General features: G+C 43.6%; 1 protein-coding gene across 1 annotated transcript in view; it reads left to right on the forward strand.

Annotated features, from left to right (window-relative positions):
• LOC147689769 (acyl-coenzyme A thioesterase 5-like) overlaps positions 1-13,604 on the forward strand; it is a 63,689-nt gene that overhangs the window by 30,976 nt on the left and 19,109 nt on the right. The window lies entirely within an intron of this gene.

Below are 13,604 nucleotides of genomic sequence, written 5' to 3' on the forward strand. Positions count from 1 at the left end.
CAAGAATACCAAATGAGATCTGCTCATTGTGTTGGTGAATTTTAAAAATGGGTCTTGTTCATTAAGCCAAACGCAGAAGTTCATAGCCTCTTCCTCATTGCCATTCCAGATCAACAGAATATCATCGATATAGCGCTTCCACAGCTTTATCTGATTAGTGTATGGGTTATCCATGGTGAGGATTTTCTTCTTTTCTAAATGGTGGACATACAACTCAGCTACGCTCGGCGCGAATGTACTGCCCATGCAGGTCCGGTGTTGCTGACGGTACAATGTCTCTTCGAAATGGAAGAAGTTTTCCGTAAGGGCCAGGCGACAACATTCAAGAACTACATGTCTTGGTGTGTGATATGTCCATTCTTCCTCAAAGAGAACTTCCTCCAGGATTTCCAGTGTTTCTTTGTGTGGTAGACTGGTGTAAAGACTCTCCACATCTAGACTTATTAGTATGCTAGATGTGGGGTCAAAGCTCTCGTCCTTCAGTAGGCAAAGTACATCCTTTGTATCTTTTAAGTAGGTGTCAGTTTTTTTTAACTATCGGTTGGAGGAACGCATCGGCGTACTTCGACAAAGGTTCCAAAATAGATCCTATTCCTGAGACTATAGGTCTCCCTAGTGGTTGTTCCAGACGTTTGTGGATTTTCGGGATCGTGTAGAAATAAGGAATGGTGGGTCTAGAGTTCACTAAGAATTCCGATTCTTTCTTGTCCATCCAATCATTGATCATGTTTTCCTTGATAAGGTGTGCGATACAGATCCGTAACCTTTCCGTGGGGTCTTTCTTGATAATGGTGTAGTTCCTGGTGTCTGCCAGGAGACGTAGACACTCCTGTCTATAATCTTCAGTGTCTTGCAGGACAATTGCCCCGCCTTTGTCCGCTGGTTTTATAGTTATGGTATTGTTCTTGGATAGATCCTGGATATCTCTAAACTCAAGGTTGCTTGTGTTCTTGAAAACCTTGATTGTATTGGGGTCCAGGCCTTTTACATCCTTCATAATGGCTTTTTCAAAAGCTAGTAATTCAACTGGTAGGCTATGGGGAGGTGGGACAAAAGTTGATTTCTTCTTCAGTCCTGTATCAGTATCTCTGGTAGTTGTCTGATCTTTGTCTTTGAAGAAGACCTGGAGTTTCAATTTTCTCAGGAATTCTTTTAGCTCACAGCAAAGTTTGAACTTGTCAGTTTGGCGGGTGGGGACAAAGCCTAGTCCTTTATTTAGTACTTTTGTTTGTACTTCAGATAGGGTTACAGAAGACAGATTAACCACTAGATCTAGTGGCCGCTCGTCGTCGCTTCTGGTGGACCCTTGCTGCGTGTGTGTCGTCCCGTGGTTTCCACGGGTTGGGCCCATTGCACCTGCTGACCGGTTTTGTTTTTTGCTCTTTGGGTCGATTGGCCCCTTCCTAAAAAAGGACGGCTTGGGTTACCTTGGTTGGTGTTCCAGTTCTGGAAGGGTTGTTGAGGGTACATTGGAGGAAATTGTTGGGGCCCATAAAAAAATGGTGGTGGAGGGCCAAACGGTGTCTGGTAGTGAGGCCACATTGGTGGTTGGTTTCCTCGATATCTCCCCGAGTTTCCTCTACCCCTTCTTTGTTTTTTATTTGTAGGGTAATTGTAATGATTGGGGGAGTTGGAATTGTCAGATCCACTGTCCGATCCATCACTGTCTGTGTTATATGCTGGATTCCTATTGCTAGGTTTATATTCATCTCGTGTATATGGATACACTTTTTCATGTGAAATTTTTTTCTTATCCTTGTCCAATTTTGTGTATTTGGTATCTTTGAGACTAATCTCAAAGTCCGTCATACTTTTGTTAAGTTTGTCAAGTCTTTTTTTGACTTCTGCAGGTGCCTGGAAGGATTTGAGGCGGACCTCTACAGTGTGTATCTCTTCTTTGAGTGTTTCAGATAAACGGGCTGCCGTTTTTATTATCAGCACCAGCCAGTCCCTGGTACAGTGCCATGACATCAATGACCAGTCTTTATTAAATTCTTTATCATTTTGAAATATAAAGGGTTCATTCCTTACAATCAGGCCTCTTGGTGCAGCACTGATTTTGAGATATTCCGCCATCATTACTCCGTGGATTAAGGTCTTTATTTGCGTTCTCTTCAATTCTGTTAGTTCATCCCAGCATTGATTTGCATCCCCACTGTCTCTACTCGGTGCCCCTGTGTGTGGTAGTATCGAGGCCATTATTCTTTCAACCTCTTCTTCCGAGAAAGAGAGGCCTGTGATCTCTGCCATGTGTTTAAAGAGATTTTTAGAGGTTAGGTTTGTGGTGTGTATCACTCTTCGTCTTTAGAAACAGGTTATTAGGAAAAAACCTGTTAATTTAATTCCCGCAGTCAGAAGGCTGCTCTAAACATGTATAACCAGAGGGAAAAGGAGGTACTGAAGAACAGGTCGTCCTCCTAAAGAGTCATATGAAGAAATGAGCCCAGAATCTGGGTTCGGAGACATGTCTCGTGTGGTGGCTAACTTCAAATTAATATTTAAGTGTAGCCGAAAAAGAAAGACAAAATGTCTTTCTTTAGTCCCCTCACTCACCGGAGTTTCCTCACGGTGACATGCTTCATCATTGGGGCCATCCCAGTTCTCTACGAAAAGGGGCGTGCTGCGACTTGCGAACTACGTAGGAGCACTATAGTTGTGAAGGACTATATGTGGTGCAAAAAAGTGTAGTGGGGTGGAGTGGGTGAGTGTGTAAATTAAAAATACCGTGCTAGTGGGCCTCGATGTTTTATTTTGCTCCTAGACTGGTATGTTAAAAGTGGGATTATATGAGAATTTATCAGTATCTGAGAATTTTTAGGTGCTGAAGACAGGAGATCCAGACCCCTAGGTCTCCCTGAGACTAAAAAGTCTCAAATAACACAGTCTAACACAATGTCCAGCACTCTACAAATGTATTGGAATGATCTATTACTTTGACGCCCAGTAGCCAGTGAGACAGTAGTTATGAAAAAATATATATCATGTAATTATAACATTTCAAACAATTCATCCAAGTAAGTTAGGAGTCTTCAATAGTTGGGTGATCAGTTCTTTTATTCTGTTCAAAAGGGTTATCTTCATAAAAAGCAACGTTGTAGCCTACGCGTTTCGTCCCAACGGACTTCTTCAGGGCTACAAATGACACATATATATACATTATTTACAGTTTTAGATATTTTTTTTATACACATCATAACACCATATACATTTTTACAAATTTTAAAAACTCATTTTTACTATCAAATACTAAAAGTCACAAAAAAAACCACAACATTTCATTACATATGTACACTACATCAGAGAATAAACTCCATTGAAGACCACTTTCCTTACGGAATTGAAAGTTTGTTTGATTTAGGACTAAAAAAAGATTGTGTGTGGAAAAAAAAAAATAATAATTTTTATCGTTATGGACACATTCATTTGTCACAGTTTCTTTGGGTATGGTGGGCAAAAACTGAACCTATTGTCAAGGCTGGAATAGTTGGTATAAATAGTGTAACATACACTACGTTGAGTATTTACAAACTCCATCAGAGCAATGACCACTATTTTAAGCAGAGTAACACTTTTCCAAAATTAGCTTTACATTCCCCTTAGAGAAGATTGGACAATGGTGTATCTTGATACACAAAAACATTACTGAAAGTTCGGTCTCTAAAGCTATACGTGTTGTTTTGTAGATATTTCAAAATACATTCATTTTCTATTCTTATTAGCCACATCTCTTACCAGGTTAATCACTGTTTTTTGTCTTGTCTGATGCTTCGTCTAATAAGTTTATCTGAAAATTTCTTTCTCAGCGTGGTTGTACATGCATTAGAGCAAAATGTCTAAGAAAGAGAAAAAAAGGTATATCCCTCCTTAGATTTAAAAACTATATAGTATATACAGGCTTGCGCATCGAGAGGTATACGTGCGGTACTTGTTACCAAGCAGGTAGTTGTCAGCTGTTATATAGAATGTTAGCATACCTTATAGACAGTAGGTATGATTTCTTAGTTGGGGGTCCCGTTAATCAAAGAGATATTTTCATGCTTTCTTTGATGAAGAGTTTTTGCAGAACCGGAGCGTTGTGGGTCCAACTTACTATTAAGGCAAACAATATGCATGGATTGTACAGATTGTTTATGCTTATATTAAAAGCCACAGTTTATGAGCATTTTTTTGGAAATTGGTAAATATGCTTAATATTAAATAAAGCAGAGTTCTTTGCTACTCAGCAGATTAATTTGGCCGATTTCTATTTATAAAAAGAGCCATGCTCATTGTTAATGCGCTAATGAATTCAGGCAGTTTATTTAATAAAAATTTGAGAAAGAATTGAAAACAAATTTGTCAAAGCTAACATCCAAAAAAACCAACTAGACTCAGGTTTAATTAGTTGTTAAACATATTTGCAAAAACCTGATTTTGTGTTTTAAGTTATATTAGTTGAATTATCAAAAAGATCTCAGATTTAAGTTCCATGGCTAACCATCTAACACAATATTTCCTGCACTTGCTTAGCTTCACGAGCGTCCCGAATTTATTTCTAAGGCTATGAATCTAACACACTATTTCCCACACTTACTTGTTGTGAACTGGAAAATCGAAGCATCATGGCATCATAACCGCATTCGTTTACAAATGGGTTTGTTTTCCCTCCTGTTTAAATACCCCGCTTGAATCTCTTAATTGGGCACAGCTGTTTTCATTCTAATTAACACGGAAGGACAGCGCTCCACACACCGAAGCGTGGGCGCCATCTTGTAATGTGTTTTGTTACCTCTTTGCTCAGTGATAATATAGGTGTCTTGTTTAGAGAACGATGTTATTTCATAGAAACCAGCGTCGTTGTTGTTAAGGAGTTATAACTCCACTATGCTTTAAGTATTTTAACGCAGTTCGAGCCATAAGTGTTATATTTGGTTCGATGCACGAAATAGCAAGCGCCATTTTGGGATGGGTATTCAGTATTCATAAACTTTTATTCGATTATAAAATTGCATAATCATAAAAAGTACAGTTTTATAAAATTCAAGAGTTAATACGTTGAAACACATGTTATAGTTAAAAAACAATTTCACGACGAGTTTTTGTTGCTAGTTTTAAAAAGGTCACTATCATTTTAGCTTCATGCGGGTTTTTCGGTGACTGGAGATAAGCGAGAGCTGGATATGTACATCTGAGTCCACTCAGACGAAGAAGGGGAAGGATCCATTTTTTCCTAGCTGCTCTGTAGTACTTACAGAACAAAATGACATGGACCGTTGATTGGTTGGAAACCCCGTCACAAGGACCGCATGACAGGCTCCGGGACCAGTTGTTCGGTTCTGGAAATGAGACCATTCGGAAGAAAAGGTCGAACCGTAGTCTTGTCAATAGGAGCTTTTCATAGTTCGAGAGAAAGAACGACAAGTAGTGCTGTAGTAACTTCTCTGACTGTAGTGAGCAGATTTTTTCGTTTTGTATTTTAACAATCTCGGCCTGGTGGCGGAGTTCTCTTAAGTGGCCCATGCATAGTTCTTTCAGCTGTTTCTTTGAAATGTCCTCTATTGATGGTGGTTCGAGAAAGTATTGCTCCCGATCAAGGTCTTGAAAAAATTTGTGGATGTAATTGAGCCAAGGTATTTTCCTCCAGTGGGCTAGGCCAAGGCATTCGGTGATGAGGGAACGCGTTATGTGACTTTCAGGGTTACACCATATGCGGTGCCAGAGTATAAGAGGCTGGCATCGTATGGTGTCTGTCACATATTCCATCCCTAGCTCCCGATGCGATGCAAGGATCGGGGAGCTTTGGGGAAGGGCTAGAACGTATTTGATAAAAGCGTTCTCCGTTACCTGGAGTTGGTCAATGTTTCCGTAGCCCCAAATGCCTGCTCCATAAGTGGCCACGCTGTGGCATTTTGCGTAGTATATTGTTAGCAATTCCGATGGAGCTGGTTTGCCAAGTTTTCTGGAGAAAGCACTTAGTGCTGATACTGCTCGGCGGAAATTGAGATTTCTAGTTTCGATTGCCTTGCGCCAGGTCATTGTGTCATCCACAAGTATACCCAAATAGGGGTATACCGATGTTTTTTCCAGCCTGTTTTTATTGATATACATGGATTTTGAGGATCCATGTTTTGGTCCGATGATCATTGTGAATGTTTTTTTAATGTTTACTTTCAGACCCAGGGAATCCATAAATGCCACGTATTTGTTCAGCTGCCGCTGGAGTTGATTAGCTGTCCGGGCCAGGATGACCGAGTCGTCGGCGTACAGGAGGATGGGTATTGGGCGGCGTGCTATCTGCAGAAGGTCCTGGCTCCCTTCCAGCATTGCTTGTTCAATCCCGTTAGTGTATAGGTTGAACAGGAAGGGAGCCAGTACGCACCCTTGTCTTACTCCTCGTGTTATTTTAAAGGGGCGTGATAGTTCGCCTGCGATGCCATAACAAACTCGGCCTTCCGCGTTGGTGTAGAGTTCCCTAAGGAAGGCTAGTATGGATGGATCCACTCCAAGGTTTATCATGGTCTCCCACAGCTTGGCATGCTGAACGCAGTCGAAAGCCGCGCTCAGGTCTACGTAGACCAGATAGATTTTGCCTCCTTTCGCGCGGGCGTATTTTCCGGCCAGGAGGGTCAGGTTTAGGGCCTGGTCCACCGTCCCGAGCCCCTTCTGGAAGCCGTATTGCAGGTCTGTGATGATACTGTTCTCCTGGGCCCAAGATTGTAATCGGTCCAGGAGTAGTCGGCCTGCAATCTTGCCCGTGGAATCCAGAAGGGAGATCGGCCGGTAGCACGCGGGATCATTACGATCCCCTTTCTTGAATATTGGCAGGAGGGTGGAAGTAGACCATGATGGAAGAAGTCCAATTTCGGTGACTGCTGTCATTACCCGGGTAATTATTAGTGACCAGTGCTCGCTGTTATATAAGAACAAGTCCATAGGTACCCCGTCTGGGCCGGGAGCCTTGCCAGTTTTTGACGCTTTGATGGCCTTTCTAACCTCGTTAACAGTAAAGCGTAGATTAATAGGATGGAAATTATTCTCTACTTGTGCTTGATCTTCTGTTTGAGGGAGGTCAGTTAGCGAACCAAAAATTTTTGTAAAATGATGGACCCAGTCATTCTCAGTTATTGCCACATCTAGGTGGTGTGGGTCTGTGGTATTATCTAGAAGGGGTGATCTGATGGTCTGCCAGAATGTGGTGCTGTCTTTTTTTAGTGCACTCTCATGAAGTTGACACCATAGGTCTTGCTTTATCTGGCGCCTTCGGGTTTTCCGGGCATTGTTGTACTTTTTTCTCCGGAGTGAACTTTTTTGGGCGTCTCTGGGTTTCTGTCGGAGGGCTTCTTTGAGGGACGTGAGGGCCTTTCTGCAGTCAGAGTCAAACCATCTCTCCGTTGGGGGTTTTGGTTTGTTTGCAGTGTGTTTAAATAGCTCGTCCCTTATTGCTCCTTGGATATTATGAAAGGAGTTGATAATTAGTTCAGGAGAGGCCTCTGCGGACAGACAGTCCCTTATCCATGGTTGTGTTTTTGCAAGTATCCTTTGTGAGGAAACTTCGGGGTCAATCTTTGACCATTTAATGGCATACCCATTCTTCTTCTTTAATACTAGTGATTGTTGATCAAGAGAGCTGACTTTTGTTGTGGAGGGACCCGCTTTTCCCATGAGGAGATCCACACTCAGGGGGTAGTGGTCGCTAATCGGGCTGGACCCTACTTTGTAATTTTTTAGTAATCCTTTACAGGTATTTGAGGCTAGGATAAAGTCAATGGTTGACATACAGCCGCGCCCATGAAAAGTAGGTAGAAATTTCTGGACCGGGTCAACTAATTCGTTGGCAAAGTCTAGGTCCAAGGTGAAGAGAATTTCGTTGAGCTTGTTTCCACTCGGAGTATGTGCAAAGTGTGGGATGGGATTTCCGGATTCGGTCTGTAGACCGCAGATTCCACTTTCATGATTTGGACATGTTGTTTGATTGAAATCGCCTCCCCAGATGTAGTTTATTGTCGTATTTAAGTTCACGTTTTGTAGTGAAGATATGTGTGCTACCATTTCATCTAGGTAGGAGCAGCATTCCAGGGTGCCTGTGTTATTATAATAGTTTATGATTATGAATAAATTTCTTGATGCTGCCGTCTGATGAGTAAATTGGATGATTTGGTAAGTGGGTGTTTCCTTTGTTAGTTTTACTGTGAGTGGTAAGGTGTTGGAAAAATAGATCATGAGCCCGCCTTTTGGTCTTCCCATTGTGCTTGGCGTTGCTTTGGTGAAAAATGTCTTGTAGCCCGCTAGATGGAGAGGGGATGTACGCCAGGTCTCTTGTAGGCACAAGATTTGGTGGCTCCTTGCTGTATTCAGCCATAGAGGGCATGATATTTTTTCCGTTAGGCCTGCAACATTCCAGTAGGCTATACCTATGCTCATGACCTCTTTATTTTCCGTGATAGCAGATACTGTCATCGCGTTGGTGTGGGTTTCAATAGTTGTATCAGGCTCGATGTTTAATCTTTGGCTGGTATCTGCTTCTACTAGGTGGGAGCGGATCGAGAGATTGTTTAAATGAGTCAATGATGACTCTGGTGTGTAGGGCGACTCTGGTAATGGTGTCGGATACTTGTCGGAGACAAGATGGTGTACGGAGTCTACTTTGTGGTGGTTAGGTTTGTCCATAGATGGTCAGTCGACCATTTCAAGGCACTCAAATCGGTTTAGGGTCGGAAAGCCCTGCCATCCTTCATATGCTTGGTAAGGTCTGTCCTGCCAATAGGGTATTTGGCGTTCAACATATCTACCTCTTGGTCCTCCCCTGTCTAAGTAGTCGCATGGGTACTCCCTCTGATTCCATGGTGTTTGACACCAAGGATCCTGATTTCGTAGATCTTTAGAATGATCTTTAGGATAGTGGTGCCATTCCCATGGTGGAAAATTGCGATGTTGTTTCGCTGGGGGGTAGAAGAAGGAGAGGTGGCGGGCGTCTATTCCCCCTTTTTTGTCGAGTTGGGGCCAAGCACAAATGTGGTCTACGGTTGCGGGATCTCTACATGTTACGATGATGCAATCACCGCGTATTGTTTTCTTTGTTTTGCCTATCCAGGCTACCCTACGGGCTGTAGTGATCCCTCCCGAGAGGTGGGATTCGAGGGGTCTGTTTATGCTAAGCCACTGCATGGCCTTGTTTTTAAGTGACCATGCAGTTTCTGGGGTGTCATCTGTTAACTCGGGTACTCCTGTTAAAACTATTGTATAGGGAGTAGCTTCCGGGGGCATGTGAGCGGGGCGTCTAGCTGTAGGAGGTTTTTTCGGCGTGGTTTTGGGTGTGTTCTTGGGTGTGTTCTTGGGTGTTTTTTGAGGAAGCGATGGGTTCGATGACTGGGAGTCAGGCTTTTCTGTGGTGGTTCTACTAGAATCTGGTTTGGCTGATGGACCTGGAGTGCCTGCCGTGGCCTTGCCTGCGGTTACTGTTTGCTGTACTTTTGATTGAGGTGGTTTTTCTTGCTGGGGAAGGGGCGTGTTTACGGTGGATTTGGGTATGGTGGACGGTTGTTTTAAATTCTTTTGTACTGAAGATGTTGTGTTTGAATGATTAACTGTTTTCTGTGCGTGTGATTGGTTTTGCTTTTTTGGTGGGTGCGAGGTGTTACGTTGACCCCTTACGTCAATCCGGGTATTCGTATCTAAGAGGGTAGCCGAGATTATTGTTAGTTGAGCTTCAAGATTTCTAATACTTAATTGGATAGGCTTTAGATACTGATATAGTAAGTCCTTGGTTGTGGTGAGAACTTGTGAAGTGATTCTGCAGGTCTTACATTGCTCCGGCGTGTTATCATTAGGAATTGCCTTGTGGGGAAGAGTTGAGTCAGAGATATGTAATATGCTGTTAGAGGTTGAGGAGTTTGGATGGGTCGTTTTAAGTTCCTGGCAAGGAGAACTGTGTGTTCCTTCATTAATTGGTGATCGAGTTTTCGGTATTGCCCCTTCTCTCTCGCCTTGCTGGGATGAGTTATCGATGGATTGGATGTCTCCTTCGGTTTGGCAACCAGCTAGGTCGGGAGTTGCTTCCAGGTCGTCCATTGTTATTGAGGGATCCGACTCAGAGTGCGTGACCGACAGGTCAACTACTGATGGGACGGTGTTTAGGTCTGAGGCAGAAAGAGTCACAGGAAGAGAGCTGTTTTGGGTGTTTAAATTGATTGGGGAGGCGGCATTTGCTATAGCGCCTAGTGATGAGCGCTTCGCGTTTGCGCTCATGAGATCCATTGAAACTCTCTTCTCCATTAAAGCTATACTTTGGTTTATCGTCTCATTGACCCGTGATATAAATAAATCAATAGGGCCTGTTACCTGTGCTACCTCCTGAGCGTGTTTAGATTTGGGTTTGGAGGCACTTCTTGTTTTGGGCGGCATGATTGTTTGTTGCTGGGTCGTTGTTGAAAGAGAAAAGGCCCGGTCCGGTCTCTATCGGGCACTAACGGGCAACAACGGGCCCGCCCTTGGCCCGGGCTTCGCCCCGGGCTGCGTCCCGCGCGCGTCCCGCGACGCGCGTTCCCTGGATGCTTTATAGGATGTGGGGGATTGTGGGGGTGTGGCACTGGGAGGGGGCGCGGCTCTCACGGGAAGAGGACCAGCTAGAGATGGTGCATGCTGGTCCTCGCAGTCCCGGGGCCGGCGCCTCTCCCTCCTCTGCGGCCACGCGGTGTTTTCCGGCGTCCCAGCCGCTCCAGCAACAGCAGGTGAGGATCAGTTGGCTACTCCTGTAGCTTTAGGCGGTGGTTAGGGCTCCAACGAGGGACAACAGCAGCAAAGTTAGTAGCGAGTGGCACCCGCGGAGCGGGTGCCGCGAGATGTTAAGGGCTTGGCTGGGGGTGTGGCACTGGGAGGGGGCGCGGCTCTCACGGGAAGAGGACCAGCTAGAGATGGTGCATGCTGGTCCTCGCAGTCCCGGGGCCGGCGCCTCTCACTCCTCTGCGGCCACGCGGTGTTTTCCGGCGTCCCAGCCGCTCCAGCAACAGCAGGTGAGGATCAGTTGGCTACTCCTGTAGCTTTAGGCGGTGGTTAGGGCTCCAACGAGGGACAACAGCAGCAAAGTTAGTAGCGAGTGGCACCCGCGGAGCGGGTGCCGCGAGATGTTAAGGGCTTGGCTGGGGGTGTGGCACTGGGAGGGGGCGCGGCTCTCACGGGAAGAGGACCAGCTAGAGATGGTGCATGCTGGTCCTCGCAGTCCCGGGGCCGGCGCCTCTCCCTCCTCTGTGGCCACGCGGTGTTTTCCGGCGTCCCAGCCGCTCCAGCAACAGCAGGTGAGGATCAGTTGGCTACTCCTGTAGCTTTAGGCGGTGGTTAGGGCTCCAACGAGGGACAACAGCAGCAAAGTTAGTAGCGAGTAATGTAATGTGTTTTGTTACCTCTTTGCTCAGTGATAATATAGGTGTCTTGTTTAGAGAACGATGTTATTTAATAGAAACCAGCGTCGTTGTTGTTAAGGAGTTATAACTCCACTATGCTTTAAGTATTTTAACGCAGTTCGAGCCATAAGTGTTATATTTGGTTCGATGCACGAAATAGCAAGCGCCATTTTGGGATGGGTATGTTATGTACAAAACGAGGAATACACGTTCCCTCTTGCAAGTGCTCAATTTAGTACATAATAACCTTAGATGTGATGGTAAATTATTATTAATAATTTACAGATCGTTTTTTTTAAATAACAGGGAGTTTTTCATGAGACAGTCATGATTAATGTGTTGGATTTGACGGGCGAATTAGCGAGCGCCATTTTAGAGTGGGTTCATTACGTGCTGAGCAAAGAGACAGATTCTCCCTTAGGGTTGCCCATGTTTTTGTATGAAATAACATTTAAAATGATGGAGAGTTGTTATTATCAATTTACAGATCGTTTCGAAATATCGAAAAATTTATAAGCCAACCGGTAAAATACCGGTGATCCGTGCAAACGCCATCTTGGAGAGGGGATTCAGATAAGCGTCGACGGTCAACAATCACGTTTCAAATACCTTTTATCAATTCTAATAGTTAAGATATTAATATTAGCTAAAAGAGTGTACATGTTTGTCAAGACCTATTACCTATGATTCTATGTCACACTCCTACCATCCTGTTAGCTGTTAACTCAGTTTGAAACCAGGTATATTGGAGGCATATTTATCTGGAGTGATACATTTTACAGATCTATTTCTTGGGAGAGGGAGAACATTTTTATAAGAAGTGATGCAGCTCATTGTTGACATTGAGTCCCAGAGTTGTTGCCCGTAGGCGACAAATCCACCCTGCCTCTGCCTTTCTTAAGTTTATTTCTCTATTACCTCCTCGTGGTGGACTCTTTATATGTTCCAAAGCATGGAACCAAATGTCACTTTCCTCAGGATGTTGTGTTTGAATATGAGTAGCTACAGGATACTTAATGTCTCTATTTTTGATTGCTCGTACATGTTCCTGTATCCTGATTTTGATGCTTCTAGTGCTACTGCCCACATATATTTTTCCACAGGCACAGCCCAAGACATATACTGTATGGGTTGTGTTGCAATTTATAAAAGTTCGTATTGTGTAGCTTTTCTGCGTGTTATATTTGAACTCAACCTTTTTATTGAGTCCTATCTTGCACACATTACAAGATCCACAAATGTGGAATCCTGCCGGCCTACTTGGTAGCCAGTTTTTGGAGGAGGGTGTACTGATGGCATTAGTTACATAGCTCGGACATAATTTTTTCTTTAGTGTTTCTCCTCTCCTGTAAACAACTCTGGGTTTTTCAGAAATGGTTCCAATTTGCATTGGACCAGATTTAAGTAAATGCCAGTTTTTGCGTAGAATGTTATAGATATGATCACTATATACATTATACTCTGTTATGAATAGTACTTCCTCATTTTTATTAGTCCTCTTTGATTTGGGTTTCAGAGTGGACTTACGATCTATTTGAATGGCTTTTGATTCAGCTTTTTTCAGACACTGCTTGGAGTATCCCCTCTCAGTGAAATTGTTGTGTATTATGTTGAGTTGTTTTAAAAAATTGGGGTTTTCACTACAATTTCTTCGAGCCCTAATCATTTCTCCGTAGGGTATTGCATTGATAGTGCTCTTGGGATGAGCACTCTCAGCATGCAGTACACTATTACATGCTGTTGATTTCCTATGTATGTCGCTGTGTATCCTGCTGTCTTTTATATACAGCCTTAAGTCCAGAAAGTCAATTTCTTTTTCAGAACAATTCATGGTCAATCTCACATTGAACTTATTGTTATTGAGATACTCAAGATAGCTAGTTAGATCTAAGGCACTTCCATTCCAGATCAACAGAATGTCATCTATGTATCTTCCGTAAAATATTATGTTGTCACTCCATTTTTTGGAACCTGGTCCCCAGGCATGCTCCGCCTCAAACAGACCCATGAACAGATTCGCATACGACGGAGCAAACCGGGATCCCATGGCCGTCCCCTGCTTTTGCAGGAACCACGTGCCGTCATGTAAGAAGGCATTCAGGTCTAGGATCATGCGAGCCATTTCCAGTAGCATGATGGTGTGTCCTAAATTGCTGGCATTCCGTTTATAGAGAAAATGTTTTAGGGCTCTCAAACCACATTCAGTTTCAATACAGGTGTATAAACTTT

This window comes from Lissotriton vulgaris, chromosome 9 (assembly GCF_964263255.1).
Source record: "Lissotriton vulgaris chromosome 9, aLisVul1.2, whole genome shotgun sequence".
Lineage (NCBI taxonomy): Eukaryota > Metazoa > Chordata > Amphibia > Caudata > Salamandridae > Lissotriton > Lissotriton vulgaris.